This window comes from Heterocephalus glaber, unplaced genomic scaffold (genome assembly GCF_053883595.1).
Source record: "Heterocephalus glaber isolate CG9 unplaced genomic scaffold, H.glaber_assembly_v1.0 deba00001613, whole genome shotgun sequence".
Lineage (NCBI taxonomy): Eukaryota > Metazoa > Chordata > Mammalia > Rodentia > Bathyergidae > Heterocephalus > Heterocephalus glaber.
In genome coordinates this window covers 4960818-4976361 of record NW_028258384.1, presented here as the reverse complement: position 1 = coordinate 4976361, position 15544 = coordinate 4960818, and the positions used below count along the sequence as shown (strand labels likewise).

The 15544-nt window shown below is 37.7% G+C and overlaps 1 protein-coding gene across 4 annotated transcripts in view; it reads left to right on the top strand.

Moving 5' to 3' along the window:
• Atrx (ATRX chromatin remodeler) overlaps nucleotides 1-15544 on the top strand; it is a 300168-nt gene that overhangs the window by 74777 nt on the left and 209847 nt on the right. The gene's annotated exons all lie outside the window — the stretch shown is intronic.

Sequence of the window (15544 nt, the reverse complement as noted above, 5' to 3'; positions counted from 1 at the left end):
AAGCAAAAAAAATTTTTCCAGTAAGAAATAAAACTGTATGAAGAAAACAAATTTGAAATTCTGTATCTCTATATCTTCATTTGTTTTTGCAGTACTGAGCATTAAACCTAGAGCCCTGTGCACCTCTGTAACCCCAGCACTTGGGAGGCTGAGGCAGAAAGATCATGACTTTTAGGCCAGCCTGGGCTACATAGTGTGAGATCCTGTTTCAACATCCTTCTTCTCCCCAAAAAGTAAACAACTTGCTCATCAAGTCCTTTCCCCATGAAACTGAACAACTATCAACCAAACGTATGGCAAGAATAGATGTTGGCCTAGGAGTGTAGGAAGGAGTTTTTTAATAATTATCTGAATACTAATCTTAAGTATTTTAGTTTTTTAAGTGCTTTTTTTTTTGAGATGGGATCTCAGTATGTTGCCCAGATTGGCCACAAATTCCTGGATTAAGTGTTCTGCTTTAATATATAGGTGTTTGATCCATTTAGATTTGATTTTAGTACAGGGTGAGATGTGGGTCTAGATTCAGTCTTCTGCATGTGGATAGCCAATTTTCCCAGCATCATATGTTAAAGAAGCGATCTTTCCCCCAGCATATGTTTGCTTTTTTTTAAGTACCAGGGATTGAACTTGGGACCTTGGACTTTCGAGGCAGGCACTGGAACCACTGAGCTAAATCCCCGGCCCTCCCCAGCATATGTTTTTAGCCCCTTTATCAAAGATCAGATGGCTAAATGTCTTGGGTCGATTCTGTATCATCTTTCTTTTTGAGACAGGGTCTCATTATATAGTGCAGGCTGGCTTTGAACTCATTATATAACCCAGGCTGCCCTCGAACTTGCAGCAAGCCCCCTGTCTCAGCCTCCTGAGTGTTAGGATGGCAGGCATGTGCCGCTATACTTGGGGCTGCATCCTCTGTTCTTTTCAATTGATCTGCATGTCTTTTTATGCTACTGGTAGTACCATGCTATTTATATCACTGTAGCTTTGTAATATAGCTTGATGTATGGGATAGTGTTGCCTCTTGCTTTGCTCTTTTTTTTTTTTCCTTTTCTTTTTTTTTTTTTATTAAATTCTTTTATTGGTACATTGTAGGTATACAACACAATTACATTTCTCATTGGGAATTCTACCTTTACATAATGCATCTTGGTTCTTATTTTTTCCCCATTCTAGCCCTCCCTTCACGCCCTCCACCCTTCCCTATTTACAAAGACTTTATTTCCATTTTTTCCATTTCTCATCATTTTTCCTTTCCCTTCTTTCCTTTCCCCTGCCCCTCCCACTACCCCTACCCCTTTGGACCTTTTCTTCTTATTTTACATTATCGATTATTCATTCTAATCATTGGTACATTTTAGGTATACAATATAATGACATTCATCATTGGAAATTTGCACCTTTACATAGTCTCTCTTGGTTCTTATTTTCCACCCTTGCCCAGCCCTCCCTTCAACCCCTCCATTCCTCCCTATTTACAAAGATTTTGTTCCTATTTTTCCATTTTCTCATATTAATCCCATTCCCTTCTATCCTTTCCCCTAGCCCTCGAACTTCATTCCCCTTGCCCCTTTTCTTCCTATTTCACATTACCTATTATACATTTAGTCCTTATTTACACTTTCAGTTTCTCACACCAGAGAAACTATTTGGTATTTATACATGTGTGTCCTATTTATTTCACTTAAGAGTATCACTTCAATGTGCATCCACTTAGCTATAAATGTCTCTAATTTCTCATTTTTTATGGCTGAGTAGTACTCCATTTTAAAACCACATTTTCTTTATCCAGTCTCCAGTTGATGGGCATTTGGGCTGTTTCCAAGTTTTAGCTATTACAAACTGTGCTGCTATGAACATGGGCGCACATATATCACTGTGGTATGATTCTTTTAATTCTTTGGGGAAGATGCCCAGCAGTGGAATAGCAGGGTCAAATGGGACTTCCAGTCCTAGTTCTTTGAGGTATCTCCATACTGATTTCCACAGTGGTTGCACTGGTCTACACTCCCACCAGCAGTGGAGCAGGGTTCCTCTTTCCCCACAGCCCCGCCAGCATTTGTTATTGGTTGATTTCATGATAGCAGCCATTCTTTCTGGAGTGAAGTGGAATCTCAGCGTTGTTTTCATTTGCATCTCTCGAATGACAAGTGATGTTGAACATTTTTTCATGTATTTATTTGCTATTTCTACTTCTTTGTCTGACAAATGTCTGTTCATTTCAGATGCCCATTTTCGGATTGGGTCTTTAAATTTGGGAGGTCTGATCTTTTTAAGTTCTCTAGAGATTCAAGATAGTAGACCTTTGTCTGAGGAAGAGCAGGTGAAGATTTTTTCCCACATCGTGGGTTGCCTCTTCACACTGCTGGTGGTTTCTCTTGCTGTGCAGAAACTTTTTAATAAGAAGAGATCCCACTTGTTGATTGTTTGTGCTAGTTCACGGGCAACTGAGGTTTTGTTCATAAAATCTTTTCCTACACCGATGTCTTCAAGGGTTCTACCTAACCTCTGTTCCAACTGGTTCAGAGTTTCTATTTTAATATTTAGATCTTTAATCCATTTCGATTTTAGTTTAGTGCATGGTGAGAGATACAGGTCTAGTTTTAGTCTTTGGCAAGTTGAAGCCCAATTTTTCCAGCAACATTTATGAAAGAGGCTGTCTTTCCTCCAGTGAGGGTGTTTGGCTCCTTTATCAAAGATAAGATGGCTAAGTGTGTCTGGCATTGCTTCTGCATCTTCTAATCTGTTCCACTGGTCCTCAGGTCTGTTTCTTTGCCAGTTCCTGCTGTTTTTATCACAGTAGCTTTGTAGTAGAGTTGCAGGTTGGGGATTGTGATACTCCCTGCCATGTCTCTGTTACCTAGAATTGCATTTGCTATTCTGGGTCTCTTCTTGTTCCAAATGAATTTTTGGATTGTTTTCTCAAGGTCCATGAAGTATGCTGCTGGGATCTCAATTGGAATTGCATTAAATCTATATAGCAGTTTTGGAAGTATGGCCATTTTCACTATATTAATCCTTCCTACCCAGGGGCAGGGGATGTCTGTGCATTTTCTGATATCATCTTCAATCTCTCTTTTCAGAGTGCCATAGTTTTTAGAGAAGAGGTCTTTGATTTCTTTTGTTAGGTTGCTTCCTAGGTATTTCAGTTTTTTGGATGCTATTGTGAAAGGAATTATTTGCCCTATTTCTCTCTCAGTGAGTCTGTCATTCGTGGAGAGGAAAGCTATTGATTTTTGTGTGTTGACCTTGTAACCAGCTACTTGACTGAATTTGGTTATTAAGTCTAGAAGACTTGGTGGAGTTCTTGGGGTCTTCTATATAGAGTATCATGTTTTCTGCAAATAATGACAGTTTGACTTCTTCATTACCTATCTTTATTCCTTTTATTTCTTTCTCTTGTCTAATTGCCGTGGCTAATGTTTCCAGAACTATATTGAACAAGAGTGGTGATAGTGGACATCCTTGTCTTGTTCCTGATTTGAGTGTGAAGGATTTCAGTTTTTGACCATTTAGTATGATATTGGCTGTTGGTTTTTCATAGATGGCTTTCATCAGTTTGAGGTAGAGACCTTCTATTCCAATTTTTTGTAGGGTTTTTAATCATAAATGCATGTTGGATTTTGTCAAATGCTTTTTCTGCATCTATGGAGATAATCATATGGTTTTTGTCCTTGGGTCTGTTGATATAGTGTATTACATTGATTGATTTTCGTATATTGAACCATTCCTGCATCCCTGGGATGAATCCCACTTGATCAGGGGGTATGATCTTCTTGATGATCTTGTGCATTCTGTTTGCCAGTATCTTATTAAGGATTTTTGCATCTATGTTCATTAGTGAGATTGCCCTATAGTTCTCTTTTTCGGTTGGGTCTTTCTCTGCTTTGGGGATCAAGATGATGCTTGCTTCCAGGAATGAATTTGGGAGTATTGCTTCCCTTTCAATTTCATTGAAGAGTTTAAACAGTAGTGGCAGCAGTTCCTCTCTAAATGTCTTGTAGAATTCAGCAGTGAAGCCATCAGGGCCCGGGCTTTTCTTAGTTGATAAGTTTTTAATTACATTTTCAATTTCATTGGTTGATATTAGGTTGTTCAGAGTTTTTAGGTCTTCTTCATTCAACTTTGGTAATTCATATGTATCTAGGAATCTGTCCATTTCTTCTGTGTTTTCCATCTTATTGGTGTATAGTTTCTGGAAGTAGGTATTGATGATCCTCTGGATTTCTGCTGAGTCTGTTGTAATTGCACCCTTTTCATTCCTAATTGCATGGATTTGGGCCTTTTCTTTCCTTTTTCTGACAAGGTTGGCCAAGGGTTTATCAATTTTGTTGATTCTTTCAAAGAACCAACTCTTGGCTTCATTGATTTTTTGTATCATTCTCTTAGTCTCCATTGCACTGATTTCTGCTCTGGTCTTTATAATTTCCTCCCTTGTATGAGCTTTGGGGTTGTCCTGTTCTTTTTCCAGAAGCTTGAGGTTCAGCATCAGGTTGTTTAATTGGGCTTATTCTGTTTTCCTAATATGTATATTCACTGCTGTGAATTTCCCTCTTGAGAGTGCTTTCATTGTGTCCCATAGATTCTGATATGTTGTATTGTCATTGTCATTTAATTGAAGGAAATGTCTGATTTCTTCTTTAATTTCCTCTGTGATGTGTTGGTTATTCAGAAGTGTGTGTTCAATTTCCATGTGTTTATGAATTTTTTTGAGTTTCTTTTGCTGTGGATCTCCAATTTCCTTGCACTATGGTCTGATAATATACAGGGGATAACTTCAATTCCTTTGCACTTACTTAAACATGTTCTATGTGTGAATATGTGGTCTATTTTGGAGAATGACCCATGTGCAGCTGAGGAGAATGTGTTTTCTGATTTTGTGGGGTGGAAGACTCTGTAAACATCTGTTACGTTCATTTGTTCAAGAGTTCCATTGAGTTCTAGTATTTCATTACTTATTTTTAGTCTAGTTGATCTATCTATTTGTGACAGTGGGGTGTTGAGGTCCCCCACTACAATTGTATTAGTGCATATATGACTTTTCATGTCCGTTAGTATTTGTTTATATAGTTGGGTGCACTAGTGTTTGGTGCATAGATATTTATGATTGTCATCTCTTCCTCTTGGATTGTTCCCTTTACAAGGATGTAGTGTCCTTCTTTGTCTCTCTTAATCAGTGTTGGTTTGACATCTACTTGATCTGCAAAGAGGATAGCTACTCCTGCTTTTTTTTGGGTTCCCGTCTCATGGAGTATTGTTGTCCACCCTTTAACTTTCAGTCTATGAGTTTCCTTTTGAATTAAGTGTGTTTCTTGTATGCAGCATATTGTTGGATTTTGCTTCTTGACCCATTCTGCCAGTCTATTTCTTTTGATTGGTGAATTGAGACCATTAACATTGATGGTTACAACTGAAACGTATTGACTTGTCATTGCCATGACTTTTTCTTTTGTTGGGTTCTCCCGTAGGGGAGAAGATTTAAAAGAGGTTGGAGGTAAAACAGAAATAGAAGAAGAGGAAGAGATCAGAAGCAAGGCTGGAGGACAAACTTTAGAAAACTGGCAAAGAAGAGGTGGGAAAGAGAAAAGGAAAAAATAAAAACCATAATAGTACAACAACAATAACAAAAAACTAGAAACTGTGTTCAAACAATCAAAAAAAAAATAAAACAAGAACTAGAAAGTAGGAAAAAAAGAAAAAGAAAAAACCCAAAACATCGAATTCAAGGTGTGTCCCAGCTGCTACTGTTAGGCAATGTGGGCAAACAGAGTCCAGAGCCAAATTGATTAATCCCAGTAAGCTAGCTGCAGCTTCACAGTGGGGTAGTGGGTAATCCCAAACATCCTGCCCCTTCAGTTCATCTGAAGTTCAGGCCAGTTTCTGGCTATCAGGCTAGAACCAGATTCCTTGACCGTACAACAATCTGTGTCTCCTGCCGGCTTGAACTCAGCTCCTGCATCAAGACACCTGAAGCCACTAGATGGAGTCTGCCCGCAGCTGTTCTGACTGCCGAGCTCAGTTGGCCCCCTCCAAAATGACTACCAGCCAATAACCCTCTCCTGGGTGAAGTCTGAACCCTGATTACTCACCAGCCGCTGCAGTCTGGTGCGTCAACTTCTCCATTCCATTGATGCCTTTCTCTGTGGAGGCCTCTGAGATTGTCAGTAATCACTGTGCATCTGCAGGTTCGGCCTGCCATTCCCTCTCAGAGAATCTGGGCTCTGGGAGCTCATGAAAATCTTTACACTCTCCCTGTAGACTTCAGTTCTCGGCTCAGAGCCTTCCTGGATCCCGGGGACCCACTTCCCTTCCCCTCCTTATCCTCAAGCTGCCATTTTCCAGTGTCAGCTGCAGGCATGTTGTCTATTTATTGATTTTAGCTGTTTTAGTACATGTCAAATACCACCTCATTGTACTTAGGGTTGTACTTAGGGTTTTCATCTGCCTGATGGCTAATGATGTGTATTATTTCATATGCTTACTGATAGTTTGTATATATATTCCTTGGAGAAATGTCTGTTTAGATTCTTTGGTCACTGTTTGAATGAGTATTTCTCTTATTGTTGGTTTGTAATAACTATGTATTCTGGACTTTATTAAACTACACATCACATAAAATGCACCATTATAATCAATTTTAAGAGACTAATTCTGTAATATTAAGTACAGTTGCTGTGTAACTCTTGCCATCATCCATTTCCCAAATATTTTCGTCTTCCCCAATTGAAGTTCTGTACCCTTTGAACACTAACTCCCCAAAGCGTCCCTCCCACCCAACTCTGTCAACTTTCATTCTACATTGTGTTTGTATATTTGATCATAGCAGTCCCCTCTTACCCAAGAGGGATATGTTGAAACACCCCCAAGTGGATGCCTGTAATAGTATTGAACTCTATACAGTACTTCCTTTTTTTTCCCTGTACATGCATACCTGTGATAAACGGTCACCTTTTCATTTAAAGAAAACAGTTTACATCTTCTATTTGTCATATTCAAATTGCTAAAATCACTGCATTTCCATTTTGGTGCATTATTAAGAAGGGTTAAGCACTCTTGATACCATGGCTGTTGATAACTCAGATGGCAACTAAGTGACTATTGGGCATGTATTATATACTGTGTGGACATGACAGAAAAATGGATGGTTCATGTCTTGGTTGGGAAGGAGTGAGATTGCATAAGATTTCATCATACTGTCGGGCTTGGTGGCATATGCTTGTAATCACAGCCCTGGGGAGGCTGAGACAGGGGGATTGCTGGGAGTTTGAGGCCAGCCTGGGGTACATAGTGAGTTCAAGGACATCCTAAATTATGTAGTGAGACCTTGTCTCAAAAAAATGACATTCAATTTAAAATTTGGGAATTATTTCTGGAATTTACCATTTAGTATTTTCAGACCATAGTTCTCTTGGGTAACTGAAACTGCAGAAAGTGAAAACTTAAATAAGTGTGGATTACTGTACTTTAGGAGCCTCATATAAGTATGGTCACACAGTATTTATCCTTTTGTATCTGCCTTATTTAGGTTGATATCTTCAAGGTTATCCATGTTGTAGAATGTATCAAAATTTCCTCCCTTTTAAAGGCTGAATAGCATTCCATTGTATGTTTACTATATTTTGTTTATTCCTTTGTCAGTGGACACTCAGGTCAGATACAGGATTTGGAGATATTTACCCCCATTCTCTAGGTTATCCAGTTGAAGGACAAACATTTTTACTTTTGATGAAGTCTAATGTATATATATTTCCTCTTTTTGCTCATGGTTTTGGTGTCACAGCTAAAATTAATGACCAAATCCAAGATCATGAAGATTTATCTCTCCTCAGCGTCTTAAGAATTTTATACATTTAGTTCACATTTTTAGGTCTTTGATGTATTTTGAGGTGGGGTTTTTTTTTTGTATGTGATATGAGGAAGGGGTCTAACTTCATTATTTCATAGATGGCTATCCAGTTATGCCAGCACCATTTGCTGAAGTCTGTTCTTTCTTTATTAAATGGTTCTGTATCTTTGCCAAAAAAAGTATTAGTTGGCCACAGATAGGAAGTTTATTTCTGGATTCTCAATTCTATCCCCTTGGTATGTCGTCTTACTTTTTCCGTATTACTCTCCTAGTTCGACTCTTTCAATTTCATATGAAATATGTATGTGTGTATATATATGTGGGATTGAACCCAGTACCTCAAGTATGCTAAGAATGTGCTCTACCACTGAGCTATACTTGCAGCCCCCGTATGAATTGTAAGAATGAGCTTATCAATGTCTACAAAGAATTCTGCTAAGAGTCTGACAGGGATTCTGGCTTATCTGGAGATTAGTTTGGGAAGTATTATCATGACGAGGTGTTTTTCCCATAGAATTAGGTCTTTAATTTCTTCTTTTATAATTTTTTTATAGCCAAATGTTTTATTCAACCCATGTGACATACAGAGTATATGCAAAAAATGTATATACACTTCGGGAAAGAAAAACTTGTATAAATATTTTAATACTAAATTTATTGAGATATCATGAGATTAATACAAGTTACCTTTGGCCTCTACAGTCAGGAGAGGTGCTCAAAGTGGTGGCCATTAGCTTCAGGACATTTATTAGTATGGAGAACTGCTGCTTGGGTAATCTTGGTCATTGAGATTGCTGCTCATACGTTTTCAAATAGGGCTGGCAGTGAGTGGACTTTCTGTGATATACGACATCCTCTAGGACCCCCATACAAGGGTAACACTGTCTGTTGAAAAATACCATATTATTTTTCTTTTCCTGAAGTGGATATACATGTCTTGGCAGATTCTGTAGATATCAGTTATCATTATCTTTAGTCAATCTTAAGGGATATTTCTAATTCTATTAAATAGAACCTGAAATTCTGTGCATTTCTTTTTTTCTTTTTTGTATTAGTGCATGTTTGCAGGATGTAATGTTTGCACTCCTTATGTAGGGTTTGTATATATACATAACACATGTTAATTCTTTTTTTAATCCCTTATTCCTCCTATCTCTTGATCCCTTTCCCATTTGAGAAAATCTATCTCCCTACTTCCTATTATGTATGTTTTATTTTGATGTTAATTTGGGTTTCTCATATAGGAACCCATGTGATATTTAAGCTTCTATGTTTATTTCACTTACCATTATGGTCTCAAGGTACACCCATTTTCCTACAAATGACTCAAGTGTATCTTTCTTTATGTCATAGTAGCACTCCACTGTGTGTAAATACTCCTGTCTTTTTCTCTTCCTCTCCCCTCCCCTCCCCTCCTCTCCTCTTCCCCTCTCCTAGACAGAGTTTCACTTTGTAGTGCAGGCTGGCCTTGGATGCACTGTGGAGCCCAGGCTGGCCTGGAACTCGTGGCGATTCTCTTGCCTCAGCTTCCTGAGTGCTGGGATTACAGGGGTGTGTGATCACACCCAGCTACCACACTCTCTTTATTCATTAATTTGTTGATTGACATATAATATAGGCTGCTTCCAAGATTTAGGTATTATGAATTGTGGTGCTATAAACATGGGTAAGCATGTATCAGTGTAATAAGATGTCTTTAACTCTTTTGGAAAGACACCTAGAAGGGGAATAGCTGGGTCAAATTGAATTTCTAGTTTTAGTTTTTGAAGAATTTCCATAGTGTTTGTACAGTTTACTTTCACCAACAAGGAGGAACCACCCCTCCCCCAGCCTTGTTAGCATTTATTATTTGATTTCTTGATGATGGCCATTCTTTATAGGGTAAGATGGAATCTGTGTTGTTTGAATTTCATTCCTCTGATGGTCAGTGATGTTGAGCATTTCTCTATGTATTCAATGGCCCTTTGTATTTCTATGAAGTGTCTGTTTCACTTGCCCATTTTTTAATTAGGTTTTTACTTTTGGGGCATCTATGTTTTTTTGAGTTCTTTATTTATTATAGATATTAGTCCTTTGTTTGAGGACTAGCTGGCAAATTTTTTTACCCATTCTGTAGGTTTTCTTTTCACTCTGTTGGTTGTTCCTTTTGCTGTGCAGAAGCTTTTTAATTTGTTTTTTGTTGTTGTTGTTTTTTGGTACTGGGGATTGAACTTGGGACCTCATGCTTGTGAGGCAGGCTGCGGAACCATAGACTTAAATCCCAGGCCTGATTCATGGTATTATTGTATGTGCAACCGGGATTCTATTCAGAAAGTCTTTGCTTATGCCTATGACTTCAAAAGTTTTTTGTGTTTCATCTTCCACCAGATTGTTTCTGTTTTAACATTTAGTTCTGTGATTCATTTTGAGTTTGTTTTAATACGTGGTGAGAGATATGGGTCTAGATTTAGTCTTCTCTGTGTGGATAGCCAGTTTTTCCAGCAGCATTTGTTAAAAGAGGCTATCTTTGCTCCACTGTATGTTTTTGGCCCCTTATCTGAAGATCAAACAGTTGAATGTGCTTGGGGTTGGTTCTACATCCTGTATTCTTTTCCATTGATCCTCATGTCTGTTTTTGTGCCAGTACCATGCTATTTTTTTTAATCATTGTAATTTTATAGTAAAAATTGAAGTTTGGAATTGTGATGCTTCTATCTTCGCTCTTATTACACGGGATTATTTTTGCTATTCTGGATCTCTTCTGGTTCCATATGAATTTCAAGATTGTCTTCTCTAGTTCTCTGAGGAATGCTGTTGGTATTTTGATTGAGATTGTGTTAAATCTGTATATCAATTTTGGAAATACAGCCATTTTGACTGTATTGGTTCTGTGTAACCAGGAATGGGGATATCTTTCCATTTTCTGATGTTCTCTTAGAATTCCTTTCTGAGAATACTGTGGTTTCTGTTATAGAGATCTTTTACTTCCTTAGTTAGGTTAATTCCTAAGTAATTATTCTTGGTGCTATTGTGAATATTATTTTCCTAATTTCTTTCTCAGTGGGTTCCTTACTAGTGTACAGGAACACTATAGATTTTTGTGTGTTGAATTCATATACTGCTTCATTACTTAATCGGGTTATTCTAAGAATCTTTTGGTGGATTTTTTTTGGATCTTCTGTGTAGAGGATTATATCATTTGCAAATAATGGTAATTTGACTTTTTCATTTCCTATACATATCCCTTCTATTTCTTTGTATTGCCTACTCTTGATAATGTTTTGAGTACAGTGGACCCTCAAGTTATGACCAGCCTGACATTTGAACAACTTGGACTAATTAGGTTAGTGGAAGATTCATCTGCCTCTTGTTACCTATGGCATGTACCCAGGTAAACATCCAGATCTCAGCTGTATTGACTTACAACTAACTTGAGTTACAACCAGCCCTTGGGAATCAATTGAGTTCATAAGTCAAGGGTCCACTGTACTATGTTGAGTATTGATAATAGACATCCTTGTCTTGTTCCTGATTTTAGATGGAAAGCTTTCAGTTTTTCCCCATTTGACATGATGTTCACAATAGGTTAGTCATAAATGACTTTTATTAGATTGAGATAAGGTCTTTCTATACCTATTTTCTTCAGAGTTGTTTATCATGAAAGGACGATAGATTTTGTCAAAGGCCTTTTTTCTCCATCTATTGAAATAATTTAGTGATTTTTGTCCTTGCTTTTGTTTATGTGATGTGTTGTATTTATTGATTTGTATATGTTGAGTCATCCTTGCATCCCTGGGATGAAGCCTACTTGGTCAGGATATATGAGCATTTTGATAATTTGTTACATTCTCTTTGCTAGTGTCTTGTGGAAGATTTTTGCATCTGTATTCATTAAAGAGATTGGTCTATAATTCTTTTTTTTTTTTTTTGGTTGGATCCTTGTCTGGTTTTGGAATCAAGGTAATGCTAGCTTCCAGGAATGACTTTGGAAGTACTCCTTCTCTTTAAGTTTTATTAAAGAGCTTAAAGTGTATTGGTGTAAGATCTTCCCTGAAGTTTTTATAGAATTCAGAAGTCAATCCACCTGGATGTGGGCTTTTCTTTTTTGGTAGGTTTTTTTTTATTATTATTGCTTCAATTTCATTGTGAATTATTGGATTATTCAGGGTTTTAAAATCTTATCAGTTCAGTTTTGATAACTCATACGTATGTAGGAATCTATCCATTTCTTCTGAATTCTCCAATTTATATGTGTACAGGTTTGTTTATAATCTTTTTGATTTAAACAGTGTTCATTGTGATTTTACCTTTTTCATTTATAATTGCATTGATTTGGATCTTTTTTATTGGTTGGATTTGCTAAGGGTTTCTCTGTTTTATTGTTTTGAAGATCCAACTTTGATTTTTTTAAAATCTCAGTTTTATTGTTTCTGCTCTGATCTTTGTAATTTCCTTCCTTGTACTAACTTTGGGTTGGATTGTGTTGGGTTTTTTTAGGATCTTGAGGTGCATTGTTTGGTTATTTGGGCTTTCTGTTTTTGTGATGTGGGCTTTCACAGCTATAAACTTCCTGCTTAGGACTACTTTCATTGTGTCCCATAAGCTCTGGTATGTTGTACTGGTGTTAGACCCCTAATTTCTTTCTACACTGTTTTCTAATTTTTGGAGAATAAGTTTTGTACGTTTTGTTTTGTTTAGTTTTGAGGCAGAGTTTGCTGTGTTGCCCAGCCTGGCTTAAAATTCCTGGGCCCAAGCAATTCTCCTGCCTTAGACTCTTAATTACCTGGGATTAAAGGTGTGTGCCACTGCACCTGGCAGTGCTTCTTTTTGCTAAAGTTATTGCCAAATATTTAATTAATTTATTTATTTTGAGATAGGGTCTTACTGTATATTCCAGGCTGGCCTTGAACTGTCTTTGTAGCCCAGGATGGCCTCAAATTTACAATCCTGCCACAGCCTCCTGCATGCCGGGATTACAGGTGTGTGCCACCATGCCTTGCTTATTTTCAGTTGTAAGTGGGCTTGTTTTTAAATTTCGTTTTCAGATCAATCATTGTAAGTATATGGACTTACAATTGAATATTTGATATTTTTCTTGTATCCTTTAACCTTCCCAACTCCTTTTATTAATTCTAATAATTTTTTTTCAGTGGGTTTCTTAGGATCTCTTATACGTATAAGGTAATGACATATCTCAATAGGGATTGTTTTACATCTACCTTTTCAATGTTGAATGCTTTTCATTTCTTTTTCTTGTGTACTTGCTCTGTACTTAGAATCTAGTGCAAAGTTGAGTACCTATAGGGAACAGGGAAAGGGGACATTACTAGAACTTCTGCAGTAAGTCCTAGTCTCCTGCAAGCCACAGAAGCACAAGGCGAATTAACTTACTATACAGGAAAGGTAGAAAAAATGAGACTTTGAGAATAAGCAAGGCTTTGGGCCTGATCAGTGCTGCTCTGGGCAGCAAAGACAAAGCCCCCAGCTTACCGCACCTTTTATTCTGTAGGTCAGGAGAAACAGATGTAGCAAATGACTTGCAGAGAATTCACTATATCGGGATAAACAAAGTGTAACGAATGACTGGGGGGCTGGCAGAAATCCAAGAACAATGAGGAACTGAGTAGATGAAGATTTTGTTCCTCCCAGGATGTCTTCAGCTGGTGTAATCTTGTCCTGGAGCATCACAGGATCATTGAGGTCTCAGTTGTGACCCGAGGCCAAAATGGAATTATGTCTCAAAATGCCATAGCTGGCCTGTAGGCAGGAGAACTAGGCCTAATCAAACGATTTTTCCCTAAAATCATGTAGTATTGCTCCCGACAAGTACCATGGCAAGAGCAGATATCCTTGTCTTATTCTTTATCTTAAGGGGAATGTGTTAAGTCTTTCAATATTAAGTATAATGTCACCTGTTGGCTTTTTAAAAATAGATTTTTGATGAAGTTCTTGATTTCTTAATTAAAAACTAGACATTTCTTGGTATTATATATTCTAGGTTTTGTTTTATTTATTTATTTATTTTTCCGGTACCAGGGATCGAACTCAGGACCTTGTGCTTGGGAGGCAGGTGTAGCACCACTGAACTAAATCCCTGGCCTGCATTTTATATTGTTTCTGAGATGGAGTCTTGCATTATTACCCAGGCTGGTCTCAAACTTGTGGGCTCAAACTGTCCTACATAGTCTTCCCAAGTAAGTGGTACTGCAGGCGATTGTCACTGTGCCCAGGTCTTTTAGGAATATAATATATATTTAGGGATATATATGTGTGTATATTTATGTGTGGGTTTTTTGTTTTGTTTTGTTTTTTTAAACTCACACTATGTATCCCAGCCTGGCTTTGAACTTGCATTGATCCTCTTGCTGCAGGCTCCCGAGTACTGGGATTATAGGCATGCACCATCATGCCTGGCTCTTTCAGGGATTTTTGACAAATGTGTAAAAACCTGGACCCATCTCTGAAGTGTCATACCGGCTAGTTTTGCTGCCTTGAAGATCCTCTTTGCTCTACCTATTCCTTTCTCCCCTCCAACTGCTTACAACCACTTATCTTTTTACTGTCTTCATAGTTTTTCCTTTTCCCAAATGTCATAAAATTGGAATCATGGGTATGTATCCTTTCCAGAATGACTTCTTTTATTTGGTAATATGCATTTAATTTTCATCCAGATATTTTTATGGCTTGATAGTCCCTTTCTTTCTAGCTTTGAAATATTCCTGTGCCTGAATGTACCACAGTTTAGTTATCCGTTCACCTTCTGAAGGACACTTAGCTGGTCCCACGTTTGACAATTAGAATAAAACTGCTTGTAAAGATATTTACAGGAATAACATGTTTCTATAAAATAAAGATGTTAATGTCTTGTGCAGGTTTATGTGTGGACATGTGTTTTCAGTTCCTTTTGCTAAGTATCAAGGAACTTGTTTGCTGGATCATAGGATAAGAATGTATTTAGTTTCTAAGAAAGGCATGGTTGTACATGCTTATAATCGCAGCACTGAGGGCTGAGGCAGGAGGATCACAAGTTCAAGGCCAGCTTGGGCTATATAGCGTGACCTTGGGAAAAAATTGAGACCAAAAAAAAAAAAAAAAAAGCTAGCTAGCTAAACTCTCTTCTAAAGGTGGCTGTAATATTTTATGTTTTCACCACTATTAAATGAGAGTTCCTGTTGCTTCACATACTCAGCAACATTTGGTGTTGTCAGTGTTTTGAATTTTGACCATTTTAATAGTTATGTAGAGCTATCTCATTGCTGTTTTTTTTTTTTTTGGTACTGGGGATCGAAGTCAGGACCTTGCACTTACGAGGCAGGTGCGGTGCCACTGAGCTAAATCCCTGGCCCTTTATAGTAATTTTTTGAGGACTTTTTGCATCTATATTCATAAGTGATGTTAGTCTGTAGTGTTCTCTTTTTGTGCTATCTTGTCTGGTTTTGGTATCAGAATATAAAATGAGTTGGGAAGTGTCTCCTTTTCTGTTTTAGAAGTGTTTATGAAGAATTGATACTCTGTAACTGGTATAATTCAGTGGTTAACACATCTGGGCCTTTGTTTTTCTTTGTGGGTAGTTTTGTTTGTTTGTTTGTTTGTTTTTTGGTACCGGGATCGAACTTGGGAGCTTGCGCTTGTGAGGCGGGTGGTGGAACCACTGAGCTAAATACCCGGCCCTGTGGGTAGTTTTTTGATTACTACTTTAATCTCTTCAATTAGATCTATTTT